The sequence below is a fragment of the Ictidomys tridecemlineatus genome, chromosome 3 (genome assembly GCF_052094955.1).
Source record: "Ictidomys tridecemlineatus isolate mIctTri1 chromosome 3, mIctTri1.hap1, whole genome shotgun sequence".
NCBI lineage: Eukaryota > Metazoa > Chordata > Mammalia > Rodentia > Sciuridae > Ictidomys > Ictidomys tridecemlineatus.
In genome coordinates, this window is record NC_135479.1 from 59501327 (window position 1) to 59515712 (window position 14386).

Sequence of the window (14386 nt, forward strand, 5' to 3'; positions counted from 1 at the left end):
CAAAATCTTCGTGGGAGTGTTTATCTTGTGGCCATTTATCTGGTGTGGTGTTAGTTGTCAAGAGCCCCATGTTACCTGAGATTAGGGTCTGCCTCTCACCCTACTCCACGATAGGAGTTCATGTTGTGTTCAAATGATAGACTTTTGTTGTAAAGATTTCTGTGATCTCAAAATAGGGATATAAGCAAAACAAAGGTTTAGGTAAATCATTTGAAAATATTTAAGATAGTAATAAATTTGTAAGTAAAGTAAAATTTTTAAAGGATTTCATGTGATTGAGTTATTTATGAGTCTTTGTGGAAGCAAACTAGATCCAAAGATACATTAGTATTAGTGTAGAAATTATGTTTCTTGGTTCACAGCTGTTATACAAAGTAAATGTTTTCAGCCTTGTTATTTTCATTATGTATTCTCCTCATAGAACTTTATAACTTTTGCCTAGTGTTTTAAAGAAGTATTCTTTCTTTAAGGCAGAACAACCTAAGTGAATTTAAAAATAAGCCATCACCTATAGGACAGAAAAAAATATAAGCCTGTGTGGGAATTCTGTGTTTGGGATTGGAGTCTACAAACTTCATGATTATGACACGCTTGGTGACTAGGAAGTTTCTGTGCCAAGACACAGGATGCCTGGCTGCTAGATAATAAATACCTGATGACTAGAAACTCCTGTGCAAAGGCACAGGATGCCAGGCTGCCATAGCATGTCCTTCACAGGTTCCCGCTGATTCCCATGATGGGAATGCCCATCCTCCTCCCTCTGAGGCAATAAGACAACTATGCAGGCACTGGATGGTTTCCTTAGCAATGTCCTTGGAGAGAAGGGGCTCTGTGTTTCTCTTAACCTGGACCTTATCTCAGTTAGCTAAGGTTAAAGAAATACTAATTATTTAGTATTTAGCATTCAGGTTAAAGAAGTACTAATTAGAATATCGTCAAGGTAACAGGAGGTAGGTGTTCTTGGAGTGAATGCACTCCCCGGCTGGGAGGGGCAGACCCCCAACTTCTATACTTCTTCTTCACCACTTCACCTCACTCCTCTCTGCCCCTCCTGTCTGCTGGCACTATTTGTGTCTGTGTCTGTTCTTTGTGTGCCTCCTCACAGATATTCCCACACAGGTGACTTCCAATACTAATACTGGCCCCAATGAAATGGAAGGGGTAAATAACTTTAAAGTTATATACATTAAATATAAAACCCAGTACTCCTACTTTAAGACTAGTGAAACTAGCACACTGAATGAAATGTCCTTGATGCTTCCAAGGGAAGCTGCAAATGGTCAGCAAGACTCTGACCCACCCTGGCAGATGACACTAGAGAAGCTAAGGGGCTTCTCATAAGTCCCCAAAAATGACTTATCTATATATTTTTTGTGGTATGATTATTATAAACCTTTGCACAGGCTTTCATTCTAGAATTTGCATTCATCACTTCCAGCCTGATGACTTGATTATGATCAAGACCCAGAGAGAAAATAATCTTCAATCAAGCTGAAAGGAGAGAGCCAAGTGCTCCTGACCACAGGATGGCTATGCAAACTGTTAAGAGGGAAAACTCACTGCCAGGGGGCATTTCCACTCCAAACGGGTATGTCTAGGATAGATGGCAAGACCAACGGGTACAATGACAATGAGACCAAAAGGTATACAAAGGAAAAAGGGGGTTGAGTTGGAAACAGGAAGTCTGGTGGTCCATTCTCTTAAGACGTTCAGCCTTAACTGGATCCAGTTAGTCCTTTTAATTGTTGCCCTTCCACATTTACCCGCCCCAGGGATTTGCTGAATCTGGACCATCACACGGGGCAACAGAGTGGCTCTGGGGTAGCTCAGTGGTCCAGCGTTGCTGAGCTGCAACCCAGCACAGCCCCAAACACAAACCAAATAAAGCCCCAAAAGACAGGAAGGGGAGAACTTGGTCCGGGGCCTCCGTTTCCTTCCCTACAAAGTCTGGAGCTTGGAGTAGGTCATCCAAGGTCTCGCAGGCTCCCCAGTCTGCGCTGCCTCCCATGTGACAGTGTGCTCTGGCCCTTGGTGGAAGCTTTCTGCCCCCTGGGGGCCATCAGAGGACAGAGGGGACAGGAAGACAGACGTGGGCCACAGCAGAACGGTGCCCTAAGGGACCACTCATCCTTGGAGGAGGAGAAAGACCACCTTATTGGAGTCTCGGGGACCCATGTGGAACTGGAACCCAAGTCCTTGCCCTTTGTAAGGACAATGACTCCCAGGTGAGTGTGGCCAGTAGAGGAATGGAGTCCCTTTAATGTCCCTGGGTCCTTCAGACCCCATTTTTGTCCCCGGGTGTTTGTTAAACTGAGGCCTAGAAGTCACTGCAGCAAAGCCTGTTTCCTGTGGCGGTTTTTCTTCCACGAGGTACAGTGACCACTAGCCACCCGGGGGAGACTGAGCCCACTGTGCTCGGCTGGAGCACCCACAGTCAGGAAGAGCCACCAGAGGGCTCTGTGGCTATTTCCCTGCCACCACACAGAACGGCACCTCCTAGAAGGAGCATCCATCTCCACTATCTGAGCTGCTTACTGACTGGCGCCTGCTCCAGCAGGTTTCCAGATCCTCTCATCTATCCAATCACTATTCCCCAAGTGCTGACCTTGTTCCATGTGCTGAGTTAGGCCCTGGGACTGCAAAGAAAAAGAACAATGTGGTCTCTGCCTTCCAGGAGCTCCAATCTGGAGAAGAAGAGGGACAAATCACTAGATAAATATAACTGGAAGAAAAGACCAAGTGTTATATCAAAGGAAAGCACAGGGCTCTTAGGGAGGGCTGCAATCACCACATGGAGCCATCTGAAAAGGCCTTACTGTGGTGACATGGATGCCTAGAGCTGACAAATGGGGTCCTGGGTGGGGAGGCTAGATAGAGGGAGGACACATGAGAGGGGGACACATGAGAGGAGGGGAGGGATGGGCAAGGGAAGGGTCAGAACCTTGGGTTTTGCCAAATATGCCTGTGACATGCTAGTATTTGAAAAATTATCCCACACAAAGCATATAAAGCCACAAACATTTGTAGGCTTAGTTTATCTAGATCAGAAATGCAAGAGGCCTCAGCTGGGGGCTTCCACCATGTCTCTTATGAGGCTGGGGCCACAGATTCAGCTGATGCTCAGTGATGGCACAGTCTGTTCTCAATCTCTGCCACATGGCTACAGGCGGGACTCAGGTAGGACAGAGGCCTCATTTCTGCCCTCTCCATTGTCCTTTCTGTCCTAAGACCTGTGAGCCTCTCTATCAGGAGTGACATAGAGAGCATCAGCTTCCCCAGAACCACAGATCCCAGGGAGGCAAGAAAAAGGAAACAAAGAAAGAGGAAAAGGAAGAATGAGGAGGAGGAGAAAAAGGGAAGAAAGAAGTGAAGAAGAAGAGGAGGAGGAGGAGGAGGAAAGAAAGGAGGAGGAGGAGGAGGAGGAAAGAAAGAAGGAAGAAGGGAAGGAAGGAAGTAAAGAAGAAGAGAGAATGATATGTTATTCACAGACATTTCAGAAATAAACCTTGGCGGTGACACCATATGAACTTTTCTCATGTTCTATCGGTCATCTGAGAGACACTAAATCCAGCTCACACTGAAGAGAAGGGTGTGGGAGGCCGACATAGTACATTACCATCATTTGTCTCCCCTTATGACTGATGTGGCATTGCCAGTCACCTTGTGATCTGGTTGCCTAGGTAACCATAGACCTGATCTTTAGGGTCAAGAAAATGTGTCTTTGTGCATGGGTGTGCCTTCCTACATCCCCATGGGTTGAGCTACGCTCACCTGTTCTTTTGTGATATTTACCCCTTGCGCTGTTTGGGATAGAATGTTCCATGGAAACGCCTTTTGTGTGTCCCCTTCTTACCTTGCCCTTGGGTGTAGACTTCCTAGATGTCAGTCATCATGAAGTTAGACTCAGCCCCTTGAAACCTGACCCCTTGCCTCATTTGAATGGCTTCTCCTCAATAAAAGGGGTCAGCATGTGCGGGCTCTCTCTCTCTCTCTCTCTCTCTCTCTCTCTCTCTCTCCCCTCTCTCTCTCTTACTCTTTCTGTGAACCCTTAAGGTCAGAGGAGCCGTCACAGCACCCCTAAAGAAAAAGGTATTTCTGTCTCTTGTGTGGTTATTCTCTGCAGCCCAGTTCCCCTGGAGTGACCCCTGAGTGTTTTGGTCACGTGCAATGCAGCAGAAGAGGGCTGCTCAAACTAGGAGGTTTGAACAACACAGAAACTTAATGAGCCTCCTTTACAAAAGCATAGCGATACCATTTTCAAATATAAAAAGAATGACTCCCTTAACATAAGGGCACTAATTTCCACGCTGAGCACCTCCATCAAAAATTTTGACTCTACAACAACTCTACCCACTTCCCCATGCATTTTGCTAAGTCAACAAAAGAGCAGTTTTTGAAAAAGGGCAAAGGCAGTTCACAGAAGACAAAATAAATATTTTTAATATATCAAGGAAACAATGTCTTTTTAAAAGAGAAAACCAAGGTAAAATGAAATTCATTCATTCTATCTATCTATCTATCTATCTATCTATCTATCTATCTATCTATCTATCTATCTATGAAGTGCCAGGAAGCCAACTCAGGGCTTTGCACATCCGAGGCAAGAGCTCTGTGTCGCTGAACCCCACCTCAATCCCGCAATGAGTTGTGTTTACACTAAGAGGTTGGCATGATCAAAAAGTTCACACTAAATGAAGGTGAACAGAGGAAATCAAAATAATGATAAAAGCATAGTTTTGCTTTACCCATTTTAGGAGTGTTTTCTAGTGTATTTCTCAGTGTGGCTCTTGTTGCAGAGTTTTGTTGAAATGACATCCTTATATGTGATGCATATGTATCACTGAATGGAGGAGGAGGAGGAGGAGGAGGAGGAGTGTCTCTACTGTGCATCTATAACCCCTTTTCACATTCTTTCCTCTGTTACATCTTTTCTCTGCATTTTGGGGGCCTCTTCTGAGATGTGTCCACTGTCTTGGTAGTATTTTTGCGACTTCAGTTCTGTTCTTTTTTATTACAATTTGGTCATTCTAATTTTAGTTTCCTTATGATGTTTTCATGTTTTATTCTTCTGGCTTTTAAACTAGTTGTGCCATAGAATTTTTAAAAATAGACTTTATTTTCTAGAACAGTTTTGGGTTCACAGTAAAACTGAGCTGCTGTGTTCCATGACTAAACACTCCAGGTGAACCGGGCTGCACAAAATAATCACACAGAGACAGAGAAATACCTTTTTCTTAAGGTCCTGTGATGGCTTCTCTGACCTTAGGGGTCCATGGAAAGAGAGAGGGGATCATGTGCTGAACCCTCTTATTGGGAAGAAGCCATTCAAATGAGATGAAGGTCAGGTTTCAGAGGATTGAGTCCAACTTTGTGATGTCTGCTGTCAGCAGGTTGATTGACATCTAGTAAGGCCACACACAAAGGTAGAGCAAGAGAAGGGGACACACAAAGGGAATTTCTGTGGAACATTCTATCCTAAACAGGGCAAAGGGATGGGATTACAAAAGAATAGGTGAGTGTAGCTCAACCCCAGGGGTATGCCAGAAGACTGGCCTTGCTATCTGAGCCAGGGGAAACACTGAATCACAAGTCATGGCACTACCAGGCCAGACTACAGTGATCCCTCAGATTCCTGTGGTGCACCAGGACTGGAAGGCATGGTAACTCAATGTGGCTCTCCACACTGAGCAGAAGGCAAAGAGATATCCCATAAACCATCTACCCCACACATACATAATCTTGCCCATTATCAACACTTCTCACCAAATTTGATGTATTTGTTACAATTGGTGAATTGAAAAAAAAAACATTATCTCTAGTATAAACTAGTTTACACAGGACTCAATCTTAGTATCATATTGGTTTGGACAAATGTGTCATAAACATATACCTACCATTAGAGTATTCTTCAGAATAGCTTCATTAACCAAATTCCAATAAGGTTCTCCAACCTGTCAGACCATGGATCTCAAGTAAGTTAATTCATTCATCAGTATTTAGCAACTGCTCTTTGAGATAGAACTGGAACTAAGGCATAGACTCTGCTCTGAGGTCACTGTCTGGGAGGGACACCAAGGATCATAACACAATGAAGAGTGATAAACTCTTGTGTACAGGTGATTAAAATCGTAACCTTCTCTCTCACCAACCTCATTATTCTGACCTGATGTTCATTCAAAACATAAAGGATTTTAGCAAAACTTTCCCAGGGAAGAGAAAGCTCAGAGTTTTGGGGATAGTGGACAGTGTGTGCCAGACCTCACCATGCTAACCATGAGATCTACCATTTGACAAAGGTCCTATGAGAACTCTTGCAGATGGCCTGTTGTAGGACGTCATTTCTGTTACATTCCATCTCTGAGGAGTAGATCACATTCCAGTGAAGATTCGCATCATGAAAAGAACAACATGACAGAAGAAATGTGTGATACAGAATATCTAACTGTGACGAGATGTTTTACATGGATGTTGGTACATGATGGATGGAGAAAGAAGGGAGATGCAAATAGAGATGGGGGTAGACCCATCATTTTTCATATCTTCACGTGACACAGGCACATTTTCCAGCTAGTGGATGACCATGTGTTGTTTCTTGTAGAAGATATTCATCGGCTTCCAAATCATAATAAAGAATAAAAGCAAATAAGTATTTTTAGACAAATGATCTACATTATTAAAGGTGTTCTCTAGATAACAAAACTTGCAAACCTTCTGCAATAGGCAGTGTCATGGAGGCAGGAAGTCAGGCACTGCTCCCCTGGTGGCCACATGAGAAAATGTCATGAAGAGTGTAGAGCTCCTTGATTGTCAGCAAAAGTACACAAGCACATAGAGGCCTTTAATTCTGTGGTTTAAAAAATACATAAGTGAGGCCCTAAGCAACTCAGTGAGACCCCTGTCTCTAGATAAAATTCAAAAAAAAATGTGAGGACGTGGCTCAATGGTTGAGTGCCTCTGAGTTTAACCCAGTATCAAAAACAAAACATTAGCAGCGCATTAGGTCACACACCTGTACTCCAGGTGACACAGGATTCTAACTTAGACAGATAGCAAGTTTTAAGCCAGCACTGGCAACTTAGTGAGACCTTGCCTCATAAATAAAAAAAAAATAAACTATATACCAAGGATACAGTGCAGAGGTAGAACACCCCTGAGTTCAACCCAAACAACCAAACATTTAAAAATAAAATAAAAATACATCATACAATGTTCCAAATTCATTTATCAACATTTATTTTTGGTTTAATCAAAGTATTTTTAATCAAATATATTTGATATAAGTGACTTGGTATCTTGTCCACATTACAAGATATTTATCATAGGTTCTGTCCCTTAAAGACTTACTTAGGAATCACTATTTATGCTTTTTCCAGTGTCCTGGATCAAATAATGCACAGTAAAATATTTTAAAAGTATGTATCCCTCAATACTTCTTAAGTGATCAGTATTATCACATGAAGGTTGAAGCATGGTCGGTTTTATTCAGTGTGCAATATCCTCCTTAGTGATATTGACCACGGGAGTCTGAGTGTCTTAGAGTCAAAGCATTTTACTTCCTTCATCACAGAGATTTGGTTTTGAGCAAGTCTAGGAATATACTGTGTCCACAAAGGCCTCCACCACCCTCCGCTTCTCCACCTCATACAAGGGAAGGAGGGGATTCTCTCCCAGCTCCTTTTGGGACACAGCAGATGAAAGACCACACAGAGGCTCCAAGAAAACTCCAAATGAACCCTCCAGTTTTATATGCTTTGAGTTACTGGCTTTCAATTCACTTAAAAATCACTCCTTTGGGATGTCCACCAGCTGAGCAATGTGTTAAGACTCTTCAGTGTGTGAGTCTTAACCATAAGTAGGTCACTTTCCAGGGATGTGAAGGACACCTCTGTCAAAGCCATTGACTCTTCATTTGGACCTGAAAGTGTCTAACAGGTGACTTTGATGTCGGAAGCCTAAAAACTCCACCTTCACCTCAAGCTGACACCTCCCTGTTCCAAAAATATGACTCATGAAGAGCCATCAGTGTAGACTGTGTATGCACAGACCACTGACTGCTTCACCGCCAATCACTGCCACCTGCTCCTTCATCCCATAAATGACCCCCCAGCCTAGCCTCAGGGAGGCAGATTTGACATCTGAGACTCCCATCTTCACACTTGGCAACCTTGTGAGAAAGATATTTCTTTTTTGCAAAATACTTTGTCTCTAGGAAGGGCATACTGTGAGAAGGCATGACAGGCATGGTTTGGTAACAAAACACCAGTGCCCAGCACCCCTGAAAGACTCCATTTCCTCCTCTTCATCTTGGGGTTTAAGGAAGAAAAGCATCTGCTCTTGAACACATAGTTTTCTCTTTGTCTATTGGGTTTTGCCAAACATACCCGTGAATGCTAATATTTGAAAAATTATCCCAAACAAAGCATATAAGAATCACAAACATTTTATAGGCTTACAGTTTTTCTGGGTCAGAAATGCAAGAGGTCCTGAAATATTTGCTAAAGAAATTCTTACAACTTTGACTAAAAGCATATGTGCTTATTTATCTTGGCAAAAGGACAAATAACATTTGTATCTACATTCTTGTTTACAAGATTAATAATTGTTGTGAGCCTTATAAAAAGTCTCTTTAAACTCTTCCTTAATAATGGCAGAAGCCATCAATTAAAGAAACCATCAGATCTATCAACGATCTATTAATACACTCTTAGTGGAGGGACGTTGGTTGGATTTCAGCTGTCTGGCTGCACAGTGGAGTGGGATCTGGGTGGAATGTTCCATTTGGTTTCCAGCTCTGTGCCAGCACTGTGTGCTCTATGACAAGGTCAAATGATGATGTAGCTAATAAAAATGTGGACAGAGACAGGGACATGCTGATGTCATCCAACCCAGTTCCTGGGATATGTAAGTTCTTAATGCATGATGGCTCTAAAACTGTGAGAGAAAAGGAGACTAGATAGTTGAAAGGGGGTTGAGTCCGGGCTCTGCCACTTGTCATCTAGATGACTTTGGGCAAGTCATTTTCTCTCTTTGATCTCCAGTTTTCTCATAAGCAAAATGAACATAAAAGTACATGCAGGCAGGGTTAGTTTCAGGACTGAATGAGACACATATATGATGTGACGGCTGTTCAAACCAGTTCAGCCCAACCTCCCTGTCTTGGAGCATCTCTCCCCTGCTTCTACCAGCATTTGTCCATTCAATGTAAAGACCATTAACTGACTACCTACTGTGTGCCAAAAACCACGCTTAGCACTGGAGACAGGGAGAGCGCCTGCTCTCATGAGGCTCATACATGGCCTTGAGAAGGAGATAATCAGCCAAAGAGATATGGCAAGTGCCTGACAGAAGATGGTGCATGGGATCAAATGGACATAGAGGAGACCCAACAGGTCCTGTGTGGAGGGGGTGGAGGAGGTCACCAAAGACCTTCTCCAAAGAGACATGTGCTGGCCTTCACACAACCCTGGCTCAGTGTCCACCCACCCTTCTAAGTCCTACATGGCCATACTGGACTGAGACTCTACAGCCAGCATCCATGGTAGTTCTATAAGATAAAAGGTTCCAGAGATGACCTCAAGGCTGAAGGAGGCTGTGTTAGCTTCCCAGAGCAGCCATAGCAATGTGCATTAGCCTCCCCACCCCCATTACCATATGGAATGCCATCAAAGCCCCAAGGATGCTCGAAACCATGGACACTACCAAACCCTGTGTAGGTTTTTTTTTAAATATATACTCTACCTATGATAAAGTTTAATTTATAAACAAGGCACAATAAGATTACAAGGTTAACAACAACAATAAAATAGAACCATTATAATAGTATACTGCACTCAAAGTTATTTAAAACTTACAAACCCTGTTTCTGAATTGTTCAGACAATGGTTGACATGGATATGAGAACCCACAGAAAGCAAAATCATGGATAAGGGGGCATCTATGTACCACAGGCTGGTGGGGGGCTTTAACTACAGAACTCTATTATCTCACAATTCTGGAGACTGGAAATCCAATATCAAAGTGTCCCAAGGGTTGTTCCTTCAGAGGAATGAGGAACAGAATCTGTCCCAAACCTCTTTCCTTTGCTTCTCAAGGGCTGCTGGAAACCCTTGGCATCCTGGGCTGGTAGAAATGCCACCCTGATCTCTGACTTCCTGTTCCCACGTCCTTCTCTACATGTGTGTTTCTAAGTTTCTCCTTTATGGAAAGACACCCACTGTATTGGATTGGGTCCTCCCAAATCCACCTCTTAGCTAACCGTATTAGCATTGACTGTCTCCAAATGTTGTCACCTTCTAAGGCATGTCACATGAACTTTGATGAGATGTGATTCAAGCCATCATAGAAGCTCAAGCCCACACCCTGTTGCTGGTACTACTACTGGTGGCTCTCCCCGTACCCCAGGCAGCGCTGGATGGTTTCAGAAAGAGTAATTAGCTCCTGTTTCCAGGTGTTCTCCTCACACTCCTAGAAACAGCCTCAGGGTACCCAGTATCAGCTGGCTAGGGTCACACTCCATGGGGACCCTCCTCAAACCCTCCTCCTAAAACTCTAACCTCGCTGCCGTCCTTCCAGCCCTGTGGTGTAATTAGCTTCTTTCTGCCCATCAGGGCTAGCCTCTGGAATGGCCCTGGCCCTCCACCCTGGTTCATGTCTGTGTGGGACCCTCATTCCTGGAGTGGTGGGATGGACTTTCTGACTCACTCCCACTATCAGGGGTGAAGCGACTTCTGAGACTCAGCAATGACACTGTGGCCCTGGTCATGGCTTTTCTCTTGCTCACATGCTCTGATGAACATGGTGCATTGTTGTGAACTGCCCCAGGAAGACGCCCACCAGGCAAGGAACCAAGGGGGTCCTCCAGCCAGTGACAATGATAAACTAAAGTATAAACTAAAGTCTCCAGTCCAAGGAGCCTGCAAGAGACTGCCAATGACTGCTTGAGTGAGCTTAGGAGCAGATCCTTCCCCAGGTGGGACCCTGGATGAGACCACAGCCTCAGCTGACACCCAGTGGTTGATTTATGAAGCATTCTGAGGCAGAGGATGAAGTCATGCCCAGCTTCCAGGCCAACAGAAAATAGGATAATGAAGGTTGGCTAGGTTAAGGAGCTAGTTTTGGGGTGGTCTGTTATGCAGAAATGTGAGTTAATCCAGAGCAGTTACTATGTAACTGGCCAACAAATAAATGAATGAACATGACTGTGTTCCAATAAAACTTTATTTACACAACAGGCAGTGTTCTCGCTTTACCCTTTCATCTTTCAGTATGTATATAGCCATTCCCTGTATTAAATTAACTGTCATAATTTCTGTTTTCCAGATTAGACATTGACTGGCTCAAGATGACATCTAAGCTATGACCTTAAGGACAACTGGAATAGCACCAGGATGGGAAGACCATTTCAGGACTAGACAACAACATATGGAAAGGTCCAGGCACATTTCAATTTGTTAAACCTATTTATTGAGCACCTACTGGGTGCCAGGCCCAGTACTAGGTGCTGCAAATGAAGTCATGCATGAGAGAACAAAGTCCTGGCTTCATGAGGATTGCCTTGGCATGTCCAGAACAAGGCATCCATGACACAAAAGCTAAAACCAGGACATCTGAGACAACAGATACCCAAGGCTTCCTTACAAGTGACCCAGGCATTGGCCTTGGCTTACTCAGTCTAGGCATAAGATAAGGAACCATCTCTAAGCTTTGGCTTTTCATTGGCAAAGCATGGATGACCCTCTCGACCTACAAATGACTGTGACATTGATCAGATTTAGGCTTGGACGCTTAAAAGCCGCTTTCTAGAGAAGACAGAACCTGGCTGCCATTAAGAAAGGGTAGCTGTAATTTTAACAGCTAGAACTCCCAACTTAGAATCATCAAAGTCTTTCATCTGCCCAAGTGGCCAGCAGTCCTCTGCTGGGATTCCACAAAGAGCCTGCTGCTTCTGGCCCCAGCCAGAAGGTTGCTGATTTTTGATAAAATACAGACTAATACAAAAAGCAACCTCCTCATGGCCACTGTCCCATAAATCATCAACCACCAAGGGCTGCTGAATTCTTTGGAAGATGGATGACAACAAGCTGGAAGGCTGCTTGATAAGGTTTCCTTTTGAATAATTTGGTGTAGAAACCTGGGTTTGAGAAATGGGGTCTCTCCACCAGCCACCTCTGTCAGCTGTGTCCAAGATGAACACGTTTTCTTAGGAGCTGCCAGGGTGTCTGCGAGAAGGAAGAAAACTTACTACCAAGCCCCAAAGACATACCTATTTTTGTCTCAGGTCCACAGAGTGGTTTCCTTTTACCACTAGTAGTGGCATTCACTGTTTATAGTACTACTAATAATAGTTATGATTTTTTATTATTCCTCGAGGGTAAGGATTTAATGTTGGTCCAACCTGGGATTCACATATGACCATCTGGTACACAGCAGGTACCTCATGCATATTTGTTTAATGAGTTAATCAATGAATAATCAATTCAACACCAAAAAATAGCTATTGTTTATCAAGCATATTCTATATGCCAGGCAATGTGCAAAGCAATCACATGAAACAATTAGGTGAGGTGGTTCCTGTTACTCCATTTGATTGATGAGATGAAGCCCAGAGAGGGGACATGACTTTCTCAATGTCATGCAGCAAGTCAGTGTTGGAGCTGGGACTCAAACCAAGTGCCAACCAGTAAATATTTCACGATTTGCAAGCCATATGGTCTCCATTGCAACTACTCTCCTATGTCCCTGTAATGCAAAGGCAGCCAAGGACAACAAGTAAATGAATAAACATTACTGTGTTCCAATAAAACTTTATTTACACAACAGGCAGAGTGCAAAATTTCATCCATGGACCATAGTATGTAATATGGTCCTTCCCCTGCAATACTAGCGATTGAACCCAATGGTGTTCTGTCACTAAGCTACCTACCTATTCCTTTTTCTTTCTCTTTTTTTTTCTTTTAATTGTGAGATAGGCTCTCCTAAGTTGCTGACCTGAAATCTTCCTGCCTCAGCCTCCTTCTTTGAGAGTCCACCACAACCTGTTGGGATAGGAATGGAGATGAAAGGTTAGAGATGTCTTTCCCAAGAAAGTAACAAGAATTCTGTAGGAATTATAACCAGATAAATAGGAGGCAGAAGAGAGTCCTAGACAGAGAGTGGGTAAGAACACGCTGTTGGAGGATCTAAATTCTCAGTGAGATGAACACACAGTCAGGAGTGAGTGGCATGTGATGCAGCTGAAGACAGCAGGGAACAGATCCCCCAGGGATTTGAAGAGCAGCTAAGAGAGTTTGTTCTTCCTCTTAGGAACAGTGAGATGCCACCAGCAGGCTTTAAGCTGAGTGTCAATCAACTGCTTTGCATTTTGGCCAGATCACTTAGATGCAATTGGAGGATGCACATGGGGAAGGGTGTGGAGTGGGTGCAGAGAGAGCTGCCAGCACACTCGCAAACTTCCAAGCAAGGAATGAAGGGAGCTCAGAGCAGGGTGGTGGTGAGGAAGACAGAAAAACATAGAATATCTGAGAACTAATTAGGAGGTGGAGAGAGAAACAAGCAGGCTGCCGTCTACATTTCTGGCCTGTATAACTGCATGGGTGGTTGTGGGTTTCACTGAGATAGCAAACACTGGAGAAAGACCAGGTGGGAGGAAGGAGAAAAGGAAGACAATATATTCTAAAACAGAATATGAGCTTAAGAAACGATTGAGGCAGCCAGGCAAATATCAACAGAGTGAACAGACATGGGTGCCCATGACCCCAAGGAGAGACAAGGCTACAGTTACTCAGCTAAGAATAATCGGTCTATAGATGCATAAATTTCTCATGGAAATACTTGGGCTAGACCCCAATCTCTGGTCTCATCACTCATGGCTGGGTCTCCTTGACTCAAGGGTAGTAACCATAACACTATGAAGATGGAACCACTTTCAGTTTCCCTCAGAAGTCATTCATTTACTCCCCAGTCTTGCAGGTTCAAGTGTCACATTTTGTCCTTGGGGGCTGGCCATACAGCAATAAGTGAGAGCAAATAAAGTTAGGCTCCTTTTAGGCATTTAATATTGTATGGCTTCTTCCTTCCTATGGATTGCTCAAAACAACCCACTCTTTTCTTCCATGTCTAATCTGGAAGAATTCACCCCACTTGAGGGAAAGGCTTGCTTGTAAAATGACCTCAGATTTCAAGAAGATACCAGAAGTAGAGTATCTCAGTCTCACATGAGTAGGATCCGCTTCAATGATGGTGTCAAATAGATTTCATATGCCAACTTTAATTGATTGATACAAGCTACCTGCGAGTGAGACTGAGTGATTCAGTTTGGAAGATAAAACAACAAAACAATTGATTAGTGATGTCTGTCAAGGCTTTGATATGGGACAGTGGATGATGA